The following is a 7,358-nucleotide window of genomic DNA, read 5'->3' as shown; positions in this document are numbered from 1 at the left end:
CTCAGCGTCGCGGCGTTCAGCTGGGCGTGCGAATGTAAAAATAAGGCTGAATCCGGGGAGGAATTCATGCTTGGGAGGGGCCGGGCGCGTGCCGCTCGGACTTTGGGAGACTGGTGGACGAGGACCATGAATAGACTGACACTCTGGACTCGAGGCTCGCAACCTGTTTGTGGCCGAGCTGGGTCCTAATCTGCTTAACAACGGTGGTCATCTTCGGGCGCATTCCCGCGAACCAACGCGGCAGCATCTATGGTCCGCGCCCACGTCCCCTGCAATGTTGAGATCATCCGCCTGCCCTCCTTGTCCAGTTGCCTACCGCATCCACCCGTCCGGTGGTTCCTATGTAACACTGGGACCTGTCAGCTGATGCGTCCGCCGCGCGACCAGGAGATAAGGGCAGGTGAGTGTTACGCCCCGCAGCGGTGCCATGAGCAGCCGAGACGGTCCAGATGCTCACGAGGGTGCGAGACGGACACATGGAAGCAGAAGCAGATGGGCGCCCGCAGCACATGGCTCGTGGAGGCCGGATACGACTCGCCAGCCTGCTGGGACCTGTCAGAGCCCAAACTTGACGAGGTGGGGGTGGGGGTGGTGGCGGCGGCACTGAGTGACGCGCGCGCTCCTGACAGGACCACGCCGCTGCCGCTCCTGTTTACCGTGTTCGGCCCGGCGCCGAACGCCGCCGCGGGCGCGAGGGGAGGGAGGGGACCTGCAGGTTTCGTCAGCGGGCCTAGGATTTATTTCCACTCAGCAGCGTACACACGGCCGGGGCGGAGTTTGAAACCTCAACAGACGCTCTACAGCGTGAATTTTACACGGTGTCGGTTCACGTATGCAAGGCCACTGACCGAACGACCGTCGGTTTTGTTTACAATTGCGGCCCTCTAACCACCATGATAAGCGCTACACGCGGTGCAACACACTCTGCGACATGAGGGAAAGCCCAGAGCCAAGCTTAACCTTCCACACAGGTACGGACGACTATCTGTGCGAAATAAATATGAGCAAATGCTGCATTTGTAATAGAGCCAGGTACTGCAGTAAGCTTTGGTCACCGCATAAGGTTAACATAGAATCGTGGTTCTTTTTAGTGACGCCGTCTACCGCAGACGCCAGCTGTATAAATATTTGAACAGTGGGGAAGAAAAGCGTAAGTTATTGGTAATTTGCTCTGGAAAGTTTGGGATGACAAAGGAATGACATATAAACAACGGGGCACATCGGCAGCGACCCACAGTCGCCAATCGAGGCTGGATCCCAACAATGGATCCCCGTATTCGGAACTAGGATCCTACCAGTAAAGGCTCCTAAGGGATCCAGAGTCACCCGTAGGGTACGCAAACATGTAATCCGCCGATGCATACACGACTAGAAGGTAGCAGGTGATCATCCGACACTGTACCGGCTACTGGGATGGCAGGCAGGGATAGGGGCAATAATATGTTTGTTCCTTCAAAATTTGGGGTCCTCTTTTGTCCAAACCAAATCCTTTGAAGGTCTACATAAATAACAAAATTTCAGGTCAAGGAGGCCCCCTGAACGACCCAGAGGGTAGTAAAACCTTCTCTGCATCACTAGGCCCATTTTCTGGACCATGAAACTGGTTTCATGAATTTAGTAGTTCATGCCCTAGATCAGGAAGGCCTATCTTGAGTTAAGGATGTCCTTTTGCTGGCTCAAAAGACGGGCTCGTTATGGACTAGGAGGTCCCTTTTCTGGGGAGATCCTTTTTCTGGGAGGTCTTACATTTATCAGATGGCCTCAGCTCCAGATCGCGATGCCCTGTTTTGAGATGGGGTCCTTTGCTCGATTTATAAGCCCCCCTTTGTGAACCGTGAGGATCCTGTTCAGAATAAGGAAGTATCTGCAGTCATCAGCAGGCCCTCTTCTGGAAGCTACGACCTTATTTGAGATAGGACGGTCCCTTCATGAATAAAAATACCCCCATATTGATGAAAAGTCCCCCCTATTCCAAATTGCTCAATGGTCAACATTTATTTACATGAGTATCGACAAATGTAATGATCTGACAGAGGGCCACGCGAGGCCGGCGCGCTCCCCCCCCCCCCCCCCCCCCCCCCCCCCCCCCCCCCCCCCCCCCCCCCGTCCGCCCGAATATGACATTGCCCATGAGGCCCCCTTGAGCAGGCCCCACTTCGTCCGGGATGCCCTAAAAATCCTGTCCCCACCCCAGCTCAAGATCTGCGGTGCCGCCCATGGTTACTTCACTACCCGATTTCCACATCGTACTCACATCGAATCTCGTCATGACACTTTCTTCGTCCTCTTGCTGCGAGATTGGCGCGTACTTCGCGGATTTCGTCGTGTTCCACATCAATCCGCGTCCCTAGCCCGCGCGGCATCAACATCTACCGAACATTACAGGAACTCGCACTACCCGTTCCCTTGCACACCCCTGCGCGCGCAGTCAAAACCACCCTCGCGCGGATCGAAAGCAGAATCAAGTGCGCATGCGTACACCCTCCGTCAACGCGACGCGCACTGTCAGAACAGCCGGCCACCGCGCTCAGTATTGTACCACCAACACGTGCCGCACTCACTGGCGCACCCCCACTCAGCCGCCGACTCGCGAGTGAGAGAACCTCTGCCGTTGGTCCGTGACGTCACGCGTGGTAACACGTGATGACGTCATGCGGCCCACAAGGCCATTGGGCGGCAGTGGGCCCGTCACCCCGCGAGCGGCTGGCCCCGCGGACGTGGCAGAGCGCGGGGAAGCCCTCGCAGTGCATCTTGGAACTGTCTGGACGCGGCCCGGCGGCTGGGAATTCCGCGTGGTGTGGTTTGTAGTGTGTGTGCATGTGTGTGACAGCTTCGATGCACATGATCAGCACACATCGCAAGTGGCTGGCAGGAGTGAGGGGCAGTCCTCGTCCGCGGTGTCTCGCGCTTCTTACCGTGGTGGACGAGGGCGCTTCTGGCCACTGTTTCTGTTGGAAATACCTGCCACCGCGGAATGGAGAACATTCCTGAGGTTTGAGTGCAGTGTGGGGGCAGCAGTTTTGTATTTTCAGCGCGTAGTATTGGTCTCGCACACAGCGCATTGTGGCTATAATAAGGAAAACCGACCCAAATTCTGCCGTTGATCCCATGATGACCCTCAGTGATCATCTAAAGGATTCCCATGTCGTCGCGCTAGGCTCATTATGTCAAAATGCCTCATACTCTGTACCTAAACGACTGACGCTGACCCTGTTCAGAGCAACGATTCGGTGGGGGGACAGCATCGCAAGCATAACATCAGTAGCTGCAGCGTCTGGTCGCATCTCGAGCAGCTCAGCAACAGCACCCGCAGCGTGCTCTCCCCGTTAATGCCTTACCTGGAAAGCCGACCGGGTCACGGCCGGACGCGCCGCGCTCCCAGGACGTAACAAACGAGCCCTGACGTGGTGTACGTCCTCACCAGCGGTTTTTGGCCGTCCGGGTAAGATGGAAATCGTTCAGTTCCAGGACCGGGCGCTCGGCGTTGCAGTAGCGCCGCCGGCCCTACTCGGAAGCACACGGCCCCTCGCGTGGCTGATCGGGAGCGAGCGGAGGCCGCAGCTCGTGTTCTAACCGGCAGAATTTATCACCGGCTCTCTCAAGAGATCGCGGAAATGCTGAGAATAACCGACCTTCGATGTACTGAAAGATGATGGTTAAACGATGATATCAAACGAATGTCGGGGTATATTGTGTATTATGAGAATGTTTGACGTATCACGTCAGTGCCTGTAGTCACGAGGGAACAAAACTCATCACAACTTAAGATTTAATAACCTAATGTTCTGAAAGACAATATGTCGAACATTGATATGCTGAACCCAGGAATATACTCCACATATCTGCAGACATCCAATATGGATATATTGCAATACGAACAGATTATTCGAGTTCCCACGTTCAATCTCTTGAGCCCGATACAAAAAGCCGAATCCATAACTCCGGCTTAGGTGGGGGGCGGGGGGGGGGGGGGAGAAGGGGGAGGCAGGCGACGCTGTCTGGAGTTGCCCAAAGAGCTGTTCTGATCCGTAAAAAAACTTCGGAATGTTCTTTCGTGTACCTCAAGGAGTGCTCTTAAATCAACTTCTATCCGTCAAAATCGCTTACGTCTACTTCAAACTTAAGACATTTTCCCCGCTTTTGGACATTGTGGAGCGGGTTACACCCTGGTTATCTCCCCTCCTCTGGATCCACCGGTGTCCACAGAATGTGATACGCTGAAGGCTGCTTGAACATAGACGGCTTAGCCGAAATATCTTGACGACCCGCGCTGAGTATGCGGTTACAAACACACTTGCCACAAATGTTACATCTATTTAGGCCCGTATATCTTACCGCCCGCCGCGCTGCACCATGCTATGGGCTGCCCGAAGCACAGACAGCTGGGCCTAGCTGTTTTGATGACCGAGTCATTGCTGAGATAACCGAGTCAAGACTAGAGAGTAGCTTCTTGCAGGGCATCAGCGTTCAAGGTAACGGCAGGTGAATTTTTTTACGCGAGCTTTGTCTGGGAGAAACGCTACTCAAGTCACGACTCAAGACATTTGTGTAATTGACGCCGGGCAAAGATTACGTGTGTGCAGCGATCGTAATGCCACTATCATGTGCTCAGCTGGTTAAATACTCGGTACGGGTAATCAGAACCTTGAGGCCTTGGCTCGCAGCTTTTTTGTGCTTTGAGCAGCCCTCGGGATAGCACCGTGTATGGGTACATAACGTGCCATGTGGAACCTTGAATGTTTGATTATTGCGCTACCTTAGTATCGGCGGTGTGTACAGATTCGGTAATTCTTATCTTCCACATGCCTTAGATTTTTAGCATTAATTTTGTTTGCCCTTGTTTGCTCGTGATCACTGGCGCTACCTTCATGAGCCGAGTGCTCCGAATCTATTATAACGATTACTTGGTAGTGCATTGGCGGTAACACGTGCTTTCGGTTATGGGGGACGTAAACAGAGTTAGCCACGGTTGAATTAGGCTAGCCCTGTACTCTAGAGCTTCTCAGTTCATTCCCCCGCCTCACCCACGCGCACAACTTAGCGAGAGCCATGGACCGAAGTGCACAAGGTTTAAATTGCATCTAGCCCCTTAAATGTGAGATTTTTCGTTGGCGGTGAGAGCGAACATGATGTTCTTTATACCAGCGTACTGGTGCAAAAACCATGTGTATTCCGCGTGTTGTTTTTGTATGTCTGTTCACACACCCCACACCCCCCCCCCCCCCCCTCTGCAATGGTGTCTTCCAGAGTTGAGAGGTGCAAGCAACATCTACGACGAACGTACGTTTTCGTGGGTCGGTGAAAATTTCGCGACCACGGAAGATAAGTACGGAAAAGGGCTGTGAGGTGTTTACCAAAGTTGAACAGGCATGCTGCATTGGTCGCCAGACTTCAGGTCGTGAAGTCGTATATATATATATATATATATATATATATATATATATATATATATATTCACATAGTCGTATAGTCAAGTCGCATGTGTCAAGTCGAGTGCCCAACTGTAAAATGGATCGACGGTTTGGTGATGTGAGAGGTCCTGGCCCAGGTCTGGGTTCACAGATCCAGGCGTCTTATATACACTTTTCCGTAAGTGGTCGAAGCTTATTGTTCCTTTGATAACCTCATGCGGTCATTCCATGGCAACTCTACCAACGATGAGCTGCTTTTGACACCCGACCATCGGAGATTGCATCGCAAATCTGAAAGCCGGATATTGGCCCTTTGAGCACGATGCTGATAAAATTTGAGGGATTAACGCTGCCGTTTTGGCTTTCAGATGTCTCATTTTCATGTTTTGAATAGAAGTAATTTGAAATGGCTGCTTCTATGAAACCATCACAGAATCTTAATTTACAGGCATGGCCACATGTTTGTAGCCACGGCTTCATTTCCTACATCAATATCCTTCGAAAAAGGACACATGTGTATTAAAGAGTCCGTCCCGGTGGCTCAGTTGGTTAGAACGTCTGCATTCCGATCCACCCGCCCGTGGCGGGATGGGTTTGAGTTGCTTCAGGGCGCTCGCTATTTGCCCTTGACAGGTATGGCCTGCGGCCGGTGGCAGCGGTCACGCTGAAGGTCAGTGACGTCAGAGGGCAGAACCGACCGTGCCGAGCATGGCGGCACGGTAAACTTTCGCCACCAAGTTCTGTCGTCGACGTGGAATTGCGAGATCGGATAGTAGGGGTCAGGGCTTACACAACAAGCACTGCTTGGTGTGAGCGCTGATCCCAGAAATCCATCCATTCATAGGGTTCGGATCAATTCTTCAAAAACAAAAATACGAACAACAATTTAGTGTTGAATTTGCCACAAATAACCTGGAGATGCACGCCTGTTAAGATTTGAAACCAAGGACGTTCCTGGATTTCCTAACATATTTTCACTAATATCGACAACAAGCACAATGGGCCGACCACCGACCACCGATACCCATATCGACTCATTCATCGGGTGCCGAATCGCTCCTCCCGAGCACAACGCCGGTGACGCTTGCCCGAGCGGGGCGCTCCCCTATCGCCGGGTGTCTGAGACGGCATGAAGGGAGAAAGGGAGGGCAGTTGCTGGTGAGGCGTGTGGTAGGGGTGAGAAATCCCGCTGTGATGCCCTGTCCGCACCAAATTTTAGTTCAATAATCAGTAGTTTTGTTGGGATGGAGCCCAGAGTGAAAACTGGTAACGATTCCGTACTCTCCCTTAATGCTCGCCAGGTTCTCCAGTTGCACCATCAATTACTGCGTGCAATGTGGGCGTGTCGCCTCAATCTTACTTTCACCAACGCCTGATCTTCGCATCACGATAGCACGCACGCGGTTCTCAATTGGTTTCAGTATTGGGTGAATTAATCTATGGAAAGCATCGAGGCTGAGTAGATGATCTGCTCACTTTCGGCCACTCTTTTGTCGCTGCCTGGCTCCTCAGGTTTGCTGGCAGACTCGCCAGTAGTAATTTGCGGTTAGAATGGAACCTCCAGCCGAATAGCGCTCCACCATCGTTGCGAGGCATACCGGGTTCTAATTGTCGCACGCTAGGCAAGTAGTAACTGATTCGGTGCATCATGCCTCTCTTCAAGTCACAGGGTTCTCATGCGTCGTAAAAGGGATGACTAGACGTCGTGCAAATAGTTCAGAAATAAAATCGTACTGACAGCGAGCTCCAATTTCAAAGAAAACGTCTCTGGAAGTGAACTACGGTACGAGAATACTGAGTCTAATATCTGTTTTTTTCGATGCTCTGCAAGGTCAAATGGCGAGGCACGATCTATTTGGGATTTTCAGCATGCGAATTGTCTTCAGTGCACAAAGAAACATCTGCCGCAAAGTCCTGCAGGACTTTTCTAAAGACGCTCACTTTGTG

This window comes from Pollicipes pollicipes, unplaced genomic scaffold (genome assembly GCF_011947565.3).
Source record: "Pollicipes pollicipes isolate AB1234 unplaced genomic scaffold, Ppol_2.1 Scaffold_3087;HRSCAF=3621_pilon_pilon_pilon, whole genome shotgun sequence".
NCBI lineage: Eukaryota > Metazoa > Arthropoda > Thecostraca > Pollicipedomorpha > Pollicipedidae > Pollicipes > Pollicipes pollicipes.
Note: the sequence above shows the minus strand (reverse complement) of the source record.